Source organism: Protopterus annectens, chromosome 6.part0 (genome assembly GCF_019279795.1).
Source record: "Protopterus annectens isolate FY-2018-M chromosome 6.part0, PAN1.0, whole genome shotgun sequence".
NCBI classification, from domain to species: domain Eukaryota; kingdom Metazoa; phylum Chordata; order Ceratodontiformes; family Protopteridae; genus Protopterus; species Protopterus annectens.
In genome coordinates, this window is record NC_056737.1 from 1,549,505,561 (window position 1) to 1,549,525,295 (window position 19,735).

The 19,735-nt window shown below is 45.9% G+C and overlaps 2 protein-coding genes across 5 annotated transcripts in view; both read right to left on the bottom strand.

Moving 5' to 3' along the window:
• The window catches only part of CEP70 (centrosomal protein 70), a 2,129,610-nt gene that overhangs the window by 1,172,244 nt on the left and 937,631 nt on the right, over positions 1-19,735 (bottom strand). The gene's annotated exons all lie outside the window — the stretch shown is intronic.
• ZNRD2 (zinc ribbon domain containing 2) overlaps positions 1-19,735 on the bottom strand; it is a 534,970-nt gene that overhangs the window by 12,751 nt on the left and 502,484 nt on the right. The gene's annotated exons all lie outside the window — the stretch shown is intronic.

Consider the following 19,735-nt stretch of genomic DNA (forward strand, 5'->3'; position numbering starts at 1 on the left):
AATGTAGATGTCCGAGAGGTATGCATCTGCAGTCCTTACAAATGGGTTGTCCTGTCGTCAGGCAGCCCTTCGGTCGGCCGGATTACAAAGTCTGGGTCTGGCCTCGGCTGATGTCGCACTTCACCCGTCATAGCTGCAGTTCTTCGGGTATAAAGGTATCAGCCGACGCCATTTTCCTCAGTGTTTCTTGCCCCAGATGCCAGGTGCCCTCTAGGAAGGCTAAATTTGGATGAATGCAAATGGTTCCAAACAGTAGAGAGCAAACAAAAAATAAGCATGTATGTACATATATACAAACAAATACACCATAATAGATTCCCCCAGCTAGCTACAAGATGGGCAAATACCCTAGGAGTACCACAGAGGGGAAGGAGGGAGGGTAATCCTGACTGCAGATGCATACCTCTCGGACATCTACATTTATGGTAGGTACAAAATTGTACTATGTCCTTCAAGGATGCATCTGCAGTCCTTACAAATGGGTAGAATACCATAGCCAAACTGGGGGAGGAGGAATAATAAGATTATGGTGTAGTTAAGATCCCTTGCAAGACAGCAGTGGCAAAACCTGCTCGGGATCTGGAGTATAAGGGTAGATTATAATGCTTGGCAAATGTATGCACGGAGCTCCAAGTAGCAGCCTCTAAAATGTCTTTGGTAGCCACTCCTCGTAAAAAAGCTGTAGTAGTGGCTGTAGCCCTTGTGGAGTGAGGTCTGATGTTTTCTGGAGTTGTCTTTCCATGGTAAGAGTAACAAAATCTAATGCAATTTCCTATCCACTTAGAGATTGTCTGTTTTGAAATTGCTTTTCCTTCCATTCCTGTTGCATATGCTACCAGTAGCTGGTCAGTTTTTCTATTGCTCTTGGTCCTGTCCAGGTAGTAGCAATTGCCTATGTACATCCAAGGTATGTAATAGTCTTTCTCCCTGTTCTGTGGGTTGGGGAAGAATGTAGGCAGGTGGATAGCTTGGTTTAAAGATACCCTGGAGACCACCTTTGGCATAAAAGTAGGATTAGTTCTCATGGACACTCTATCTTGATGAAAGATAAGGAAGGGTTGTACTGCCATTAATGCCTGTAGTTCAGAAACCCTTCTTGCTGAAGTGATTGCAAGCAGGAAAGCAGTTTTCCATGATAAGTACTGTAATTCTGCTGTTGCTGCTGGCTCGAAAGGAGGGAGTGTCAGCTTTTCTAGCACAAAGTTCAAGTCCCATGCGGGCAGTGGTGGCTTCCTTGGTGGTTTTACATTTTTAATTCCTCTCAGAAACTGCCTGAGTAGAGGATGTGAGAAAACTGGAGGGTCTATGTTGTATTCTGCTGAAATAGCTGATGCATGAATCTTAATGGAAGAATAGGACAGGCCATTATGGAAAAGCTCTGCCAAGTATTCCAGGATGTTAGCTATGTTTACCAGTGACACATTCTCTCCTTTTGCTGCACTCCAAATGAGATATCTTTTCCATTTTGCTGAATAAGTTTTCCTTGTTGAAGGCCTGCGAGCCTCCAAGATAATGTCTTTAACCCTTTGTGATAATTCTGGGTTATTTTGTCTTATGCAATGTTCCAGGCAGTCAGCTGCAGTGTTTTTAGGTTTGGATGCAGGGTTTTGAAGCTGTTCTGTGTTAACAGTAAGGGAACTAGGGGTAGAGGCCATATTTGTTCCCGAGACATGCTCTTCAGTAATGGGTACCAATGCTGCCTCGGCCAGTCTGGAGCTATCAGGATGATCCTTGGATGGTCTTCTTTGATCTTCAATAGCACCTTGTGCATCAAAGGAAGAGGTGGGAATGCATATGCTGTCAGGTTTTTCCAACTGAAAGATAGGGAGTCCACCTTCCAAGCAAGTGGGTGGTATGCCCTCGTTGTGTGGGGATGCGAATAAGTCTATTTCTGGTAGTCCCCATTTCCCTGTAATGGAGTTGAAGATGTCTGGATGCAGCATCCATTCGTGGGCATCCGTGGTAGTTCTGCTTAGGATGTCTGCCAGTATATTTTCTTTTCCTGGTACAAATATTGCTTGTAACTGAATGTTGAAGCTCAGGGCCACATTCCAGAGGTCCATTGCCATCCGGCATAGAGGGTATGAATGTGTGCCTCCCTGTTTGTTGATGTACCACATAACTGTGGTGTTGTCCGTCCTTATCAGCAATTGACCCTGTCGAAGAAATGGTCTGAATGTCTGAATTGCCAGTTTTACTGCCAGCATCTCCTTTTGATTTATGTGTAGGTTCAGCTGGTCTTGAGTCCATAAGCCTTGTATGCACTTGTCCAGCATGTGTGCCCCCCAACCGAGGTCTGAGGCGTCCGTTGCGATAGTCTGGCTTGGTTGAGTGTTGTGGAAGGGCAGCCCTTTGTTCGATTGACAGGCCTGAGCCCACCATTGGAATTCTTGCTTCAGGCATGGAATTATTGGAATTTGGGTTTCTAGGCTGTGCTTGTGCTGAGACCATAAATTCCTTAGGTACCATTGTAACTTTCTCATATGTAGCTTGGCATGTGGAATCAATATTATGCAGGATGCCATGTAACCCAGGGCTTGCAGGACTTTCCTTGCTGTTAGCTGGTTCTGCTCTGTTAATGCCATGAAATAGAGAGGAAGGTGCTTCTGTTTTTCTGCTGTGAGGTATGCCATTTGATTTGATGTGTCCAGCTCTGCACCCAAGAGAGTTATCCTTTGGGATGGTATCAGCCTTGACTTTTTTATACTGACTGTGTATCCCAGGGCTTGCAATAGATGAATGACCTTTTTCAAATCTTTTATTAATTTGTTTTTGTTGTCCGCTTGTAACAGGCAGTCGTCCAGGTAAGGGTAAATTTGAATTCCCTGAAGCCTGCAATGAGCAATTACTGATGCCAGGCATTTCGTGAATACTCTGGGTGCAGTAGATAAGCCAAAGGGCAATGCTGAGAATTGATAATGCTCTGATCCTGCAAGAAATCTGAGGTATCTTCTGCAATTTGGTCGTATGGGGACGTGCAGGTATGCCTCCTTGAGATCTAGAGTTACCAGCCAAGACTCCTTGCCCAGCATGGGAAGAAGCTGCTGTAGGGTCAGCATTTTGAATTTTGGAACAATGAGGTATGTGTTTAGAGCGGACAGGTCGAGAATAGGTCTCCATTGGCTTTCTTTTCTTGGCACCAGGAAAAGTCTGGAGTAAAATCCTTGCCCTTGTTCCATAGCCGGTACCCTTTCTATAGCTCTCATCCTTAGTAAGTGGTGTATTTGTTCTAGAGCTTTTGTCTTCTGATTTGGAGGTAGGTTTGGCATTCCTCTCTTCCTTGGTAGAGTATGGAAGTGAAACCTGTAACCTTGGTCTATTGTCTGTAAAATCCATTTGTCTCCTGTGATGTGATGCCAGTTTACTGAAAATAAGGCTAGCTTTCTGCCTAAGGGTGCTTCTAGTTGTTCCCTGGTAGGCGGTCTCAGAGCCAAGTCACTGTGATTGTCTTGTTGAAGTGGTGGTGGCTGGATCTGTGGCAGTACTTCGCTGGTTGTTAGTCTGCCACTGACGTCCCCTGTAGGCACCTCTGGATTGACCCCTGCCTCTTGGGCGCCTATTCCTGCCTCTCTGAGCTCTGGAGGTGTCTGGAAAGGACCAATTCTTGGAAGGCCAGTTCCTACTAAACCTTGGAAGCTGGACCTGTAAGAAATCCTTGACTGTCTGGACAGATTTTGCTTTCTCTTCCACCTTCTTAAGCACCTGCTGTGCAGGGGAGCCAAACAAATTGAGCTTATCCATGGGAGCATCTAGGAGCTATGATTTAACATGGTCTGGTAAGGTTTGCTCCTTTAACCATGCATGTCTTCTGATCACTGTACCAGTCATAGCTGATCTAAAGGAAGCCTCCAGTGCATCATAGCCGCATTTTAAGGAATGATTACTGACCTGCTGAATGTTATGTACCATTTCCTGAACATATTTTTTGTCTAATGGTTCAGACGAGGACAGTTTTTTAGTTAACTGATCTAACATAAATTCCTGATACTGAATCATGTGGAATTGACATAAGGCCCTAGCCGAAAGTGTAGCAGAAGTGTAAACTTTTTTACCCCATCTCTCTAAGGCCCTAGATTCCCTTTCAGAGGGGAGGGTTTTTTTTGGCAGAGGTAGCTGCTACAGCCTTGGGTCCCTGGGAGATAGTTTCAGGATCTGCAAAAGGAGCCTTATACAAATGATAATGTGTGTCCGGAAACCTGTAGTACCTGTCGAGCTTAGCAGGGGCCGGAGGAAGAGAATCAGGAGCAGGACAAGCATCATTAAATGCATCATCCACAACAGTAAGTACTGGAGGAATGGCTAAAGGCCTATGCTGTGGCAAATGTAAAAAGGTCCTAAGCCTTTTCCTAGAGTCTGAAAAATCCTGGCCCTGCCATTGAAATTGTTCCCTCATAGCATGCAAGATTTCCCCAAAAGAAAATTCCTCAGGCGGAGAGGCAGAAGGAATGGAGTCTTCTGCATCAGAGTCCTCATAAGGAGAATAAGGGCCCTCTGGAGGGTTTGTATTATCTGAATCATCAGAGGAGTAATCTGAAGAGACTGGCTCAGGGGGTTCTGCTCTAGGCCTCTTCTCTGGAGGTGGGTGAGAGGCCCTGTCAGGGTGAGGTTGGGATCCCCGGATCAAAGAAATGAGATCCTCTGCTAGACTAAGCATTTGAGAACTAGAGCTAGGCCTGTGAGAGGGGGTCTTAGCAGGCACAGTTTTGGTAGATTTTGCTGCTTTAGCCCTGGCAAAAGCCTTAATCAACATGGATGCAGGGGGCCTAGCAGCTCCACGTGCAGGAGTAGATATATCTAAAGGTATAGTATCAGATAAATCCTGTGAACCTGCAAGAGCAGGTGGGATTTCAGTAGCAGATTCAGCCATGCTGGATGAGGCCTCAGTAGGCGGTAAGCTTTCGGCCGAAGGAAGAATCATGGACTCGGTTTCAGCGAAACCGACACTCATGATTGACTTAACCGCGGTTTCGGCCGAAACCGTGGACCGCGAGTGTCGATCCTTTTCCTTGCGCTTTTTAGTTAATTGCGAAGTCGGAGTTTCCAACGGCATATTGTAAGCAAAAGCGGGCGAAAAACTCCTCAGCAAATTCCGACCGACGTCTAAGCGTCCGTCGGTTGAAAGAAGCACAGGCTAGACAAGCTGCTACGTCGTGGTCTGGGCCTAGACAAGGTAGGCAGTAAGAGTGGAAATCTTTATGAGGTATTTGTTTCCCACAAGTTAAACAGTTATTCACTTTTTCTGACATCGGCTGAGGCAAGAAAGAGTCCCCAACGGGGTACTTAGCTTTTTAGAAGTCTTCGGTAGTAGTAATCTCTGGTTCTGACCGACTGGCACTTGCGAACAGCTTCTGCTTCGGGCGCCACGCGGCAAGAAAGACTGAGGAAAATGGCGTTGGCTGATACCTTTATACCCGAAGAACTGCAGCTATGACGTCGGGTGAAGTGCGACATCAGCCGAGGCCAGACCCAGACTTTGGAATCCGGCCGAACGAAGGGCTGCCTGACGACAGGACAACCCATTTGTAAGGACTGCAGATGCATCCTTGAAGGACATCACAGTATCTGCAAGGACTACAGTAGAAGTCTTAACTGGGTCCTTTCTAGGTGGTCTTAAGTGAATGACCCCTTTTAGAAAAAGTTTAATTTGGGGGTGCAAGCATATATGAGGAGACTGGCGCAGGCAAGCTACGATGGAAGGACCATGTACCTTAATACTGTAGCAAGAAAGGTCTGAAAGGTATTCCAGTACTGAGTTAATGTCTGCCTGAGGACAGCTGATGTTTTTACTGTGACACCAAATGGAAAACCTCTTCCATTTTGTCAAGTATGATTTTTGGTTGGTAGGTTTGCTTGCCTCCTTCAGAACGGATACCACTTCAGTGGGATAACTGACATTTTTTTTATGTCAAAACCCAGTCCTCCAGGCTGTTAGTTTGGGTGTGGCTAGGTGCAAATGAATACTGATTCCTTGGTTTGGCTGAGGAGGTCTAACTCCTGTGGGAGTGTGTGGAATCTCCCTTTGCTGAGGGAGAAAGTACAGTTGTGTACACTTACCATAAATGTAGATGTCCGAGTGTATTCATTGCTGCAGTCATCACATTTGGGTTATCTGCCTGCAGGTAGCCCTCAGCCAGCCTGAATACCGGAGTCCTGGATTCCTGTGTCGGATGCTGTCTCTTCTTCCATGACGTCAGGGGTATAAATTCTAAAGACATGCTTCTGGAGCATTTCTCCCCGGGCCTCCGCTGAAAACAGGCTCTGTGGAACCTAGTCAGACTTTCCCGGTCAACAAATGTTAAATAAAATAAAACAAAAATAAAACATGCAGCCGACGCCATTACATCAGTTTTTCTTGCCCCAGATGTGAGCTGCCCCCACAATGGGAAGCAATTATATGTTATGGTATACCTCCATCAAAAAGCAAATACACCAGAAAGCTTAAATACACCAAACTAGAAGGAAAGGTAGAGCCAAGAGAAGTCAGGTGGCTGGAGGGAGGGTAACCAGGACTGCAACAGTGAATACACTTGAACATCTGCATTTGTTAAGTGTACACAACTGTACTATGTTCTTCGTGTGTCACTGTTGCAGTCATCATCACATTTGGGTTGATTCCCAAAGCTAAGGAAGGGAAGAGGAAGTTAGAGAGCATTAGGGCCAGCTACTAAGCCCTGCAAGACTGCAGTGGCAAAATCATCTCTGGATTTAGAAAAAATAGCCATGTGGTAATGCTTGGTGAAGGTATATACATAGCTCCAGGTAGCAGCTTCTAGGATATCCCTGGTAGGGACTCCTTTGAGAAAGGCTGTAGAGGTAGATGTAGCCCTGGTGGAATGTGATCTTATCCCCTGTGGCTAGGTTTTCTATGGTACTTATAGCAGAAATTAATGCAATGGGCTATCCATTTAGAAATGGTTTGCTTTGAAATGCCCTTCCCCTCTGCCACTGCAGCAAAGCCAACTAGCAGCTGTTCAGATTTTCTGAGAGGCTTAGTCCTGTCCAAACAAAATCTAAGTTGTCTGTGCATGTCCAGAGTGCAGTATTCATTCTCCTTTGTTTTGTGGATTCGGGAAAAAGGTAGGCAAATGAATGGACTGGTGTAGAGCCACACTAGACACCACCTTGGGCATAAATGAAGGATTGGTCCTGAGGGAAACCCTGTCTGCAGGGAAGATAATGAAGGGCTCCACTGCCATGAGGGCCTGTAATTCAGACTCTTCTTGCTGAAGTGATGGCTAGAAGGAAGGCTGTTTTCCAAGAAAGGAATTTCAACTCTGCAGTTGCAGCTGGCTCAAAAGGAAGGAGAGTGAGCTTTTCCAGTACAAAGATAAGGTCCCAGGCTGGAGTAGGGGCTCTCCTGGAGGCGGGGGTCTTAAATTTCTGGCCCTGCTGAGGAACTGCTTTAGCAGGGGCTGAGAGAAGAGGGGTGGTTTAGTATTATAATGTGCTGAAATGGCAGAGACATGAATTTTAATTGACGAGAAGGATAGGCCCTTGTGGAGCATTTCTGTTAAGTACTGAAGTATATGAGGTAAGCTGGGCACCGTTGTGCCCATCCCCTAAGTCTAGCTCCAGGAACAGTATCTTTTCCACTTTTCAGCATAGGATTTTCTAGTACTAGGCCTCCTTACCTCCATAATGACATCTAGCACCTGCTTACTGAGGGGATGCTATTGGAGAGCTGAAGGAATTAGCCAGGCTGCAATGTTCAGGGTTTGAAGCTGAGGGTGCAGAATCTGGCTCGCCTGCTGGGACAGCAGGGAAGGGGGTCTTAGGTAGGTGCCATGGTTCGAGCAGTGTCATACTACGCAAGAGAGGGTACCAGTGCTGGTGTGGCAAGTCTGGTGCAATCAGTATTGTCCTTGGCTTGTCCTGTTTGACCTTTAGCAGGACCTTCAAAAGGAGAGGCAGAGGGGGAAAGGCAAAAACTGAGAGGCTTTCCCAGGTAAAGGACAGGGCATCCACTTTCCAGGCTTGACTGTGGGAAGTCCTTGTGCAGAATTTGTCCAATTGGTAGTTCTGAAGGGAGGCAAACAGGTCTATCTCTGGAGCCCCCCATTTGTTCCTCAAGAGGTTAAATATCTTTGGTTCCAGTTTCCATTCGTGTGGGTCAATAAGATTTCTGCTTAGGTCATCTGCCAGAGAATTTAGCTTGCCTGGCAGGAATTGAGCCTGTAGGTGCACTTGGTAGCTCAAGGCTGTGTTCCACAGAGCCATGGCTAGTCTGCAGACAGGGAACGAGTGGGTTCCCCCTGCTTGTTTATGTACCATATATAACTGTGGTGTTGTCTGTCTTTACCAATACTTGTACTGGAAGAATGTGGTCTTTGAAGGCTGTAGGGGAATTCTGTACAGCTAACATTTCTTTTTGGTTGATATGCAGGTGCATCTGTCTCGGGTTCCATTTGCCCTGAATGCACTGCCCTGCCAAGTGAGCACCCCATGCATAGTCTGATGTGTCTATTGTTAGGGTTTGGGTGGCAGGGGGTAGAGTGAAAAGGAGCCCTATGTTGTGGTAGCACCAAAGGAACTCTGTCTTTATACAAGGAATGACAGGAATCATTGATTCCAGGTCCTGAGAATGTTGACACCATAGGCTTTTTAGATACCATTGTAGTTTCCTCATATGCAGTCTTGCATATGGAATTAGTAGAATGCAAGAGGTCATGAACCCCAGGGCTTGCAGAATTTTCCTTGCAGATAAATGGATCTTTGTGGCCAGTAGTTTGAAGTAGGTTGTCAAATAAACTTGTTTCTCTGGAGTTAGGAAAACCATCTGGGAAGTTGTGTTCAATCTTGCTCCCAGGAATACAATCTGTTGGCAGGGTACTAGATGAGAATTTTTTTTGTTTATGGTGTACCCCAGTGAGGTTAGAAGTTTCTTTATGAATGCCAGATGTTTTAATAGCAAGTCCTGGCTTTCTGCCTCAATCAGACACTCGTCCAAGTATGGGTATAGTTGAACATTTCTCTGCCTGCAAAATGCAATGGATGGAGCTAGACATTTTGTGAATACCCTGGGCACAGTAGATAAGCCAAAGGGAAGTGCAGAGAACTGATAGTGCATGGAGCCTGCCCTGAAGCGTAGGTATTTCCTGCAAAATTCCCTTATTGGAATGTGCAGGTAAGCTTCCTTTAAGTCTAAGGTTGCCAACCAGGCATCTTTGCCTAGCATAGGAAGCAGCTGTTGAAGTGTTAGCATTTTGAATTTTGGGATTACCAAAAAGGTGTTAAGAATAGAGAGGTCCAGGATAGGATGCCAGGAGCTGTCTTTTCTGGGCACCAGGAAAAGTCTTGAATAAAAACCTTGTCCCCTTTCGTCTGCTGGGACAGGTTGAATAAGCCCGGATACTTAGAAGACAGAGAAACTGCTGTAGAGCCTCTGCCCACTGATTTGGGGGTAGGTCTGGCACCTTTTGGGGTTGGTAGGGTGTGGAAGTGGAATCTGTATCCTTGGGAAACTATACAGGGCTCAGTCCTGGGACCCCTCTTGTTCGGCATTTATTTTTCCGAGGTACAGGCAAACATAGGAGGATTGTGGCTGACAAAGTTCGCAGATGACTGCAAACCTGGGCGCCATAATTGATACTCCAGCGGACACAAACATCCTTCAGAGAGGCCTCATAGAAACGGATAATTGGTGCCAGAGCCATGGCCTTAAGCTGAACGCCAAAAAATGTATAGTCATACCCTTTGGGAAAAACAAGGTACCAACAAATTACCACATAGGCGGTAATCCATTAAGTACGGAAGAGGTAATCAGGGACCTAGGGACCCAGGTTGACAGTAACCTCTCATTTGACACTCACATTGCCAAAGTGGTTAGGGAGACCTTCTATATTGCCCACCTTATCATGAAGGGTTTCACATCTAAATCAAGAGAGGTCATTGTGCCCCTGTACTCTTCTCTTATCAGGCCAATGATTGAGTACAATGCCCCATTTGGGATGCATCTCACCTGACACCTGCAGCAGTTGGAAAGACCCCAAAAGTTCCTCACCAAGAGGATAAAGGGTCTTAAACATATGTCATATGCTGCCCGACTGAAAAAACTCCAGCTCTATTCAGTCGGATACCGCCTACTCAGAGGTGATCTGTGCCTGACGTACAAGGCCATGTCCAATCCTGAATTAATGGACATGCTCCACCTCAGAAAATCCAAATCCATCAGAGCCACGAGAACAAGTGACTTAAACCTCAACACAGAAATAAATAGAACGTGCTGGAGGGACAGATTCATAACCCAGAGGCTCCCTACACTCTGGAACAGAATCCCAGTCCATGTTAGGCAGAGCCCCTCACTGACTCTATTCAAGAGAAATCTCGATGAGTGGATGGGAGATCGTAGGTTTACCCCGGGGGTCATCTCTGTGTCACTACTAGACAGAGACATAGTAAACTAAACCCTAAAAGGGCGTAGTATTCTCATCCTAAGGGGTGGTGTAAGCCACATACACTCTGGCTAGGCTTATAAATGCCCTAGGGCAGATAGCCTAGTACGAACCTATGAACCTATACTCAAAACTCATTTGTCCTGGGTAATGAGTTCCCAGTTTTTTGCATGCAGGGCGAGCTTTCCTCCTAAGGGAGCAGATAGTTGAGCAGCGCTTGGAAGGGTTAAAAGTTAAGTCATTGTGCCATTTTTCCGTAGGGGGGTGTCTTACTACTCCCTGCTTTGGAAGTGGGAGCCCCCCACTGCTTAGGCCTGTGTGTAGCCTGAGACCAACATAGGTGGTCTGCTGTTCCTGGGTTTGGACTGAGAAGGCCTGGAAGAGGCTGGAAAGGACCAATTCTTTGAAGGCCAATGCCTACTAAATCTGGGGGGCTGTACTTGCAGGAAATCTTTAACAGTCTGCATAAATTTAGCTTCTTCCTCCATCTTTTTGAGGACTTCTGCTTTGTTGCCAAACAGGCGATCTTGGTTTAAGGGAGCATACAGTAATTTAGCTTTAACATGATCTGGCAAGTTTTGCTCCTTAAGCCAAGCATGCCTTCTAGGTACACACCCAGTGACAGCAGCCCTGCAAGATGCTTCTAAAGAGTCAAAACCACATTGCAAAGTATGTTTACCAACTTGTTCTGCAGAATGCATTAAATCCTGTAATTCTTTGTATTCAGCACAGTCAGGAATCAACATCATTTTCTGTTTAAGCAGTCCCATAATATGCTGCTGGTACTTTAACATATGAAGCTGGCAATTTAAAGCCCTAATGGCCAAAGTGGCAGAAGTATATACCTTCTTACCCAATCTGTCCAAGGCTCTAGAATCTCTATCAGAAAGGGTAGGATTTTTGGCAGCAGTAGCCTTAATGCCCTTTGGTCCTCGTGAAATGGTCTCTGGATCCGCAGTAGGATTCTTGAAGAGGAACTTGTGAGAGTCAGGTACTCTAATACCTGTCAGGTATTCTGGGAGCTGGAGGTAAAGTGTCTGGGGAAATGCTAGATTCCAAGAAAGCATCATCTACAATGTCCAGAACAGGAGGGATAGCTAAAGGCATGTGTTGAGGGAGGAGTAAGAATTCCCTAAGCCTATTTTTGGAGTCAGACTAATCCTGGCTTTCACAGCGGAAATGCTCCCTATGAGTGTGCAAGGTTTCACAAAAAAAAATCTTCTGGAGGGGAAGCAGAGGGAATGGAATCCTCTGCATCAGAATCCCCATAGGTAGATAAGGGCAAATCCTGGTAATCAGAAGAAACAGAAATATCAGATTCCTGCTCAGAAGGAAAACCAGTTCTAGGTCTCTTAGAGGGGGAAGGCTGGCTTCCCCTAATTAAGGTAATAAGGTCTTCAGCCATTCTAAGCATTTGTTTTTTAGGCATATGGGCCTGAGCATGCGGTTTGGACGTCGGTTTTCTAGGCGTGGGTCGAGTTTTAGGCCTGGATGAAGAAGATGGCATTGGTTTAAAATGCAAGTCTGTAGGCCTGAATACAACCTCAGAAGCCGGTGCCTGCACAGCGGCTCCAGACCCATCCAAGGTAGAGAAATCCGCAGGTTCCATAGTCGAAGAAGCACCTTGTGGCATACCGGACTCCGAATGGGTCTCAGTGGAGCCCTGCGAATCTGAGGTAGCGGGTACTAGGTGCTGTGAAAGCGCCTCACTGAGTACCGGCAGACTGGCGACTAGCTTAATGGAAGCGTCGTCGGCAGTTTTGGACTTATGCAGTCTGTCTCTGTCTTTATCCTTACAGTTTTTCAGAATATTGGTAGTCTGATAGCTTACTGAAGCCATTTCTGGATAGTTATACAGAGTACCAAAATAATTTGCTGCAAATATAGCCCGACGACGAATAGTCTGGGCATTGAACAAGGCACAAAACCAACAGCGAGGGACGTCGTGGTCTGGGCCTAAGCAAGGAATGTAGTGCGAATTAACATCTTTAAGAGGCATCTGCTTTCCACGGGTAAGACAATTGCTAACTTTTACTGACATTGGTTAAGAGCAAGAAAAAGGAATCCCAATGGGGTACTTAGCTTTTTTGAAGACTTCGGTTCTGAAACTCGAAAACGAAAATTTCAGGAGTCGGCTGACTGGCACTTGCGAACTGCTTCTGCTTCGGGAACCAGCAAGAAAGACTGATGTAATGGCATCTGCTACATGTTTTATACCCCTGATGACCTGACGTCATGGAAGAGGAGACAGCATCCGACGCAGGAATTGAAGACTCTGGTATTCAGGCCGGCTGAGGGCTACCTGTAAGTAGATAACCCAAATGTGATGACTGCAACAGTGAAAACCGAAGAACATCCAGTGTTGCCTCAGCTAGAAGGGGACAATGACGATCATACTGGGTCTGTCTGGCCTAACTTACCAGTATCCTGGGGATCAGAGACAAGGCGGAAAGGCATATAGGAAAACAAGAAGTTATGTACTTACCAAAAAGTTCAATCTGTACTGTCAATTCTTTTCATTTCTCCTCGCATATGGGTTTGGATCCAAACCATCGGAACCGGCTCAGCCGTTGCCAAGCTCATGGCCACCAAAAAGCTGTTGGATACCTCCCCTTACTCACAATGCACCTCTCCCTGTTATCTCAGATCTTGTTTACTAGGATTACTCCCTGAAGGAAGGAATATACAAAAATTGTAAGATACCATTTCTGAAGTATGGAAATGCTACAAAGAACTATAAATTATGCTTCTCATTCTACCAGAAACCAAAGCTTGGGGGCTTGGACGGAGGGGTTGTGAGGAGAAATGAAAGAATTGACAATACAGACGGAATGATATAAGTACATAACTTCTTAATCTGATATTGTTAATTCGTAATTTCGTCCTCACATATAGGACAGAGTCATGAGCTACCCTCATCCTGGGTGGACTCTTATAAAAGAATATTTCTCAGAACCATCAAACCAAATGAGGCTCTTCCACTTGAGATCAAATCAAACCTGTAATGAGTGATAAAGGTATGGTGATTTGTCCAAGTGGTCAATGCACAAATTTCATCCATGGATGCATTACTCTGGAAAAACTGCTGAAGTTGCCATGGCCCTGGCTGAATGAACCCGAACAGGTCTAGGAAGAAAGTACAGCTGTGTACACTTATCATAAATGTAGATGTTCTAGTGTATTCACTGTTGCAGTCATCACACTTGGGCTATCTGCCTGCAGGTAGCCCTCAGTCGGCCCGAATACCAGAGTCGTAGGATTTCTGAGTCGGATGCTGTCGCCTCTTCCATGATGTCAGGTCGTCAGGGGTATAAAACAGGCAGCCAATGCCATTACATCAGTTTTTCTTGCCCTAGATGTCAGGATCCCCCAAAATAGGAAGCAATTAGATGGTGTGGAACACCACAAGTAAAAAGTAAATACCATAGCCATAAAATATGGCCAAAAAGAGTAAAGGTAGAAAGCATAGAGAAGTCAGGGGGGCTGGAGGGAGGGTAACCAAGACTGCAACAGTGAATACACTTGAACATCTACATTTATGGTAAGTGTACACAACTGGACTATGTTCTTCGTGTTTCACTGTTGCAGTCATCACACACGGGTTGATTCTCAAAGTTAAGGAAGGGTGGAAGCAATCCAGAAGTATTAAGGCTGGCTAGCAGGCCTTGTAAGTCTGCTGTGGCAAATCCAGCTCTGAATTTTATTAAAGACAGGTACGTAGTAATGCTTGGTGAAGGTGTGTACAGAACTCCAGATTGCAGCTTGCAGGACGTCCCTGGTTGGTTCTCCCCTGAGAAATGCTGTAGAAGTTGAGGTAGCCCTAGTAGAATGAGTTTTGATCCCCTGTGGGATAGGTTTTCCATGGTGTTTGTAGCAGAAATGGATGCAGTGTGCTATCCATTTGGAAATGGTTTGCTTTGAAATGGCCTTGCCCTCTGCCCCTGTAGCAAAGCTGACTAGCAGCTGGTCAGTTTTTCTGAAAGGCTTAGTACTGTCAAGGTAGAACCTGAGCTGTCTGTGCACATCCAAGGAATGCAGAATCTTTTCCCCTTTATTCTGAAGATTAGGAAAAAAAGTTGGTAAATGGATGGATTGGTTTAAAGCCACACTGGATACCACCTTGGGCATAAATGATGGGTTAGTCCTGAGGGAAACCCTGTCCGCATGGAAGATAATGAAGGGTTCCACAGCCATAAGAGCCTGTAACTCAGACTCTTCTTGCTGAAGTGATGGCTAGAAGCAAGACTGTTTTCCAAGAGAGGAATTTTAACTCTGCTGTAGCAGCAGGCTCAAAAGGGGTAAGCATGAGCTTCTCTAGTACAAAGTTAATGCCCCAGGCAGGAGTGGGAGCTCTCCCCGGGGGTCTTAAATTGTTAGCTCCTCTCAGGAACTGTTTGATCACAGGGTGAGAGAACAGGGGTTGCTTAGTACTGTAATGAGCGGAGATGGCAGAGGCATGAATCTTAATTGATGAGAAGGATAGACCTTTGTAGAGCAGCTCTGCTAGATAATCTAGGATTTGAGGCAAGGTGGGTACGGCTGTGTCCTTATCTTGAGAATGGCTCCAAGAACAGCATCTTATCCACTTCTCTGAATAGGATTTCCAAGTACTAGGCCTCCTGGCCTCAAGGATGACATCCAGCACCTGTTTGCTGAGGGTTGCTGGTGATGTACTCAGGGAATAAGCCAGGCTGCAAGGTTCAGGGTTTGCAGCTGAGGATGCAAAATCTGTCCCTCCTGCTGGGACAGCAGAGAGGGGGTCTGATGTAGGTGCCAGGATGGCACTGCTGTCAGACTGCATAGGAGTGGGTACCAGTGTTGGTGTGGCCAGTCTGGTGCAATATGGATTGTCCTTGACCTGTCCTGTTTGATCTTGAGTAGTTCTTTTGAGAGGAGGGGCAGAGGGGGAAAGGCACATATTGAGATGTTTTCCCTTGTAAAGGATAGGGCATCCACTCTCCATGCTTGGCTGTGGGGAATTCTGGTGCAAAATTTGCTCAACTGATGGTTTTGGGGGGAAGCAAAGAAGTCCACCTCTGGTGTCCCCCACCTGTGGATTAGAAGTTTGAATGAGTTGGGATCCAGTTTCCACTCATGTGGGTCCAGTAGATTTCTGCTTAAGTCGTCTGCCAGTGAATTTTGTTTGCCTGGCGGGAACTGCGCTTGCAGGTGCACTTGATTGCTCAAGGCTGTGTTCCACAGAGCCATGGCTAACCTGCAGAGTGGGTAGGAATGAGTTCCCCCTGCTTGTTTATGTACCACATAACTATGGTGTTGTTTGTCTTTATCAAGAGTTGTCCTGGAAGGATAAGGTATTTGAAGGCTGTCAGTGTATTCTGTACAGCTAACATTTCTTTTTGACTGATATGCAGGTGAATTTGTCCCAGGCTCCATTTGCCTTGAATGCATTTCCCTGCTATGTGAGCCTCCCATGCATAGTCTGATGTGTCTGTTGTCAGGGTTTGGGCATCCTTTGCTGTAGTTGTAAGCCTCTGCCAACCAAAAAAAACTCTGTCCTTTGGCAAGGAATGATAGGAATCAATGTTTCCAGGTCCTGAGAATGTTGACACCAGAGACTTAAGTACCACTGAAGTTTCCTCATATGCAGTCTTGCATATGGAATTAGGAGAATGCATGAGGCCATGAACCCTAGGACTTGCAGTATTTTTCTTGCAGATAGCTGGGTTTTGGTGGCCAGTAATTTGAAGCAATTTGTCAAATGAACCTCCTTTTCAGTGAGAAATGCCATCTGGGAAGTTGTGTTTAAGCTTGCTTCCATGAATACAATCTTTTGGCTGGGTACCAGATGTGATTTCTTTTCATTGATGGTATACCCCAAAGAAGTTAGGAGTCTCTTTACAAATGTCAGGTGTTGAAGTAGCAATTCCTGACTGTCTGCCTGAATCAGGCAATCGTCCAAGTATGGGTAAATATGAATATTTCTCTGCCTGCAGTATGCAATGGCTGGAGCCAGGCACTTTGTGAATAACCTGGTCGCAGCAGATAAACCAAAGGGAAGTGCAGAGAACTGATACTGCACTCAGCCTGCCCTGAAACGTAGATATTTCATGCAAGATTCCCTTATGGGGATGTGCAGATGTCTAGGGTGACCAGCCAGGAGTCCCTGCCTAGCATAGGAAGCAGCTGCTGGAGAGTAAGCATTTTGAATTTTGGTACCACCAGGAAGGTGTTGAGAATTGACAGATCCAGGATAGGGCGCCAAGAGTTCTCTTTTCTGGGCACCAGGAACAGTCTGGAGTAGAAACCCTGTCCCCTTTGCTCTGTTGGAACAGGCTGAATAGCCCTGATACTGAAGAGAGAAAGTACTTGCTTTTGGGCCTCTGCCCACTGGTTTGGAGGAAGGTCTGGCAACCCACGTGGGGTTGGCAGTGAGTGGAATTAGAATCTGTATCCCTGGGATACAATGTTTAAGACCCAGTGGTCCTGAGTAATGTACTCCCAGTTTTTTGCATGCAGGGCGAGTTTTCCTCCTAGGGGTGCAAGTACTTGGGCATGCCTGGGAAGGACGAAAGACAAATCATTGTGAACTTTTTCCATATGGGGGTGGCTTACCACTCCCTGTTTTTGAGGTGGAAGCACTCCATTGTTTAGATGTGTCCATACCCTGAGACTGTAGTCTTTGTGGTCTGTTGGCCCTGGGTTTGGACTGAGAAGGTCTGGGAGGGACTGGGAAGGACCAGTTTTTAGAAGGCCAATTCCTACTGAATTTAGGTGGCTGTACCTGTAAGAAATTGTTAACAGTTTGCATAGATGTAGCTTTTTCCTCCATCTTTTTAAGAACTGCTTCTGCTTTTGTGCCAAACATTCATGGTTTAATGGAGCATCTAATAATTTTGCTTTGACATGGTCTGACAAGATTTGCTCCTTCAGCCAAGCATGCCTTATCAGAACAGACCCAGTGGCAGTAGCCTTGTAAGATGCTTCTAAGGCATCAAAAGCACACTGCAAAGTATGTTTACCAACTTGGTTTGCAGAATGCATTAACTCTTGTAAATCTTTATCTTCTGCACAATCAGAAATCAACATTTTTTGTTTAATTAGTTCCATAATATGCTGCTGGTACTTCAACATGTGAAACTGGTAATTTAAAACCCTAATGGCAAGATTTGCAGAGGTATATACTTTCTTACCCCATCTGTCTAAAGCCCTAGAATCCCTGTCTGAAGGGGTAGGGTTTTTGGCTGTAGTAGCCTTAATACCCTTAGGTCCCTGGGAAATGGTCTCTGGATCCGCAGTGGGATTTTTAAAGAGAAATTTGTGAGAGTCAGGTACTCTGTAGTACCTGTCAGGCTTTCTAGAAGCTGGTGGAAAAGTATCAGGGGTAAGACTGGATTCCATAAAGACATCATCTACAATATCCAGGACAAGGGGTATAGCTAGAAGCCTGTGCTGAGGCAAGTCTAAAAATTCTGAGTCTCATTTTGGACTGTGGGTAGTCCTGACATTCCCAGTGGAAATGCTCTCTTAGGGTATGCATGGTTTCACCGAAAGAAAAGTCCTCTGGAGGAGAGGCAGAGGGAATGGAATCCTCTGCATCTGAATTGCCCTGGTAATCAGAGGGGTCAGAGTCATCGGACTCATGGTCTGTAGAATCAGAAGGGAAATAAATTCTTCGTCTTTTAGAGGGGGAAGGCTGGCTTCCCCTAACTAAAGCAATAAGGTCTTCAGCCATTCTAAGCATTTGTTTCTGTGGCATGGGAGCTTGAGAATGCGCTTTGGTCGTCTGTTTACTAGGCATACTGCGAAATCTGGGCCTGAGAAACTTGGTAGTTTTAGTCAGAAACAAAGTAGTCGGTTTAATGCGAACATCGGAAGGTCTGAATACACCCTCAGAAGCTGGTGCCTGCATAGCGGCTCCATCCCATCCAAGGTAGAGACATCAGCAGGTTCCATAATCGAAGAAGCATCTCGCAGCATACCGGACTCCGAATGGGTCTCAGTAAAGGCCTGCGAATCTGTAGAAGCGGGTATCAGAGTCTGCAAAAGAGCCTCATTGAGTACCGACAGACTGGCGACTAGCTTAACGGAAGCGTCGTCAGCAGTTTTGGACTTGTGCGGTATGTCTCTGTCTTTATCCTTACATTTTTTAGGAAGACTGGAAGTCGTATGGCTTATCGAAGCCATTTCAGAATACGGAGAATGAGAGCGAAAGAATTTAGCGACAATGATAGCCCAAAGACGAATAGCTCGGGGGTTGAACAAGGCACAAAACCGACAGCGAGGAAAGTTGTGGTCTGGACCTAAACAGGCGATGTAGTAAGAATGAAAATCTCTGTGAGGTATTTGCGTTCCACAGGCAAGACAACTGTTAACTTTTTCTGACATCGGTTAGAGCTAGAAAAAAGGGTCCTCAACGGGGTACTTAGCTTTAGTTTGAAACTCGAAAAACGAAAATTTCAGGAAGCAGCCGACCGGCACTTGTGAACTGCTTCTGCTTCAGGCTCCCGTGCGGCAAGAAAAGATGATGTAATGACGTCTGCTGCCTGTTTTATACCCCTGACGACTTGATGTCATGGAAGAGACGACAGCATCCGAGGCAGAAATCCCAAAACTCTGGTATTCGGGCCGACTGAGGGCTACCTGCAGGCAGATAACCAAAGTGTGATGACTGCAACAGTGAAACACGAAGAACATCTACACCTTGGCTGTTGTAGATGAACATAATGCAATCAGATAACAGTTGCTATCACTTCAGGACTGACGTCAGGTCGTCAGAGTTATAAAAACAGGCAGCAGACGTCATTACATCAGTTTTTCTTGCCCCAAATGAAAGCAGCCTCCCAAACAGGGAGCTAAGTTATGGTGGAAAAAACACCACCAGTAAAAAGTAAATACCAGTAGCCCTGTAAGGGAAAAGTAATGGAGATAGAGAAGGAGAGAGAGAGAGAGAGAGAGAGACAAGGGGGCTGGAGGGTGGGAAACCAGGACTGCAACAGTGAATACACTCGAACATCTACATTTACGGTAAGTGTACACAACTGTTACTATGTTCTTCGTGTTTCACTGTTGCAGTCATCACACTTGGGTTGATTCCCAAAGCAGAAAAATGGGTGGAGGCAGTCAAGAAGAGTTGGGGCTGGCTAGTATGCCCTGCAGGACTGCTGTGGCAAAACCCGCCCTGGATTTGGAAAAGATAGGCAGGTGGTAATGCTTGGTGAAAGTGTGAACAGCACTCCAGGTAGCAGCTTCCAGAATGTCCCTGGTAGGGATTCTCCTGAGGAATACTGTAGAGGTTAAAGTTGCCCTAGTGGAATGCGTTCTAACCCCCAGAGGGGGTGGTTTCCCATGGTGTTGGTAACAGAAATGGATACAATGTGCTATCC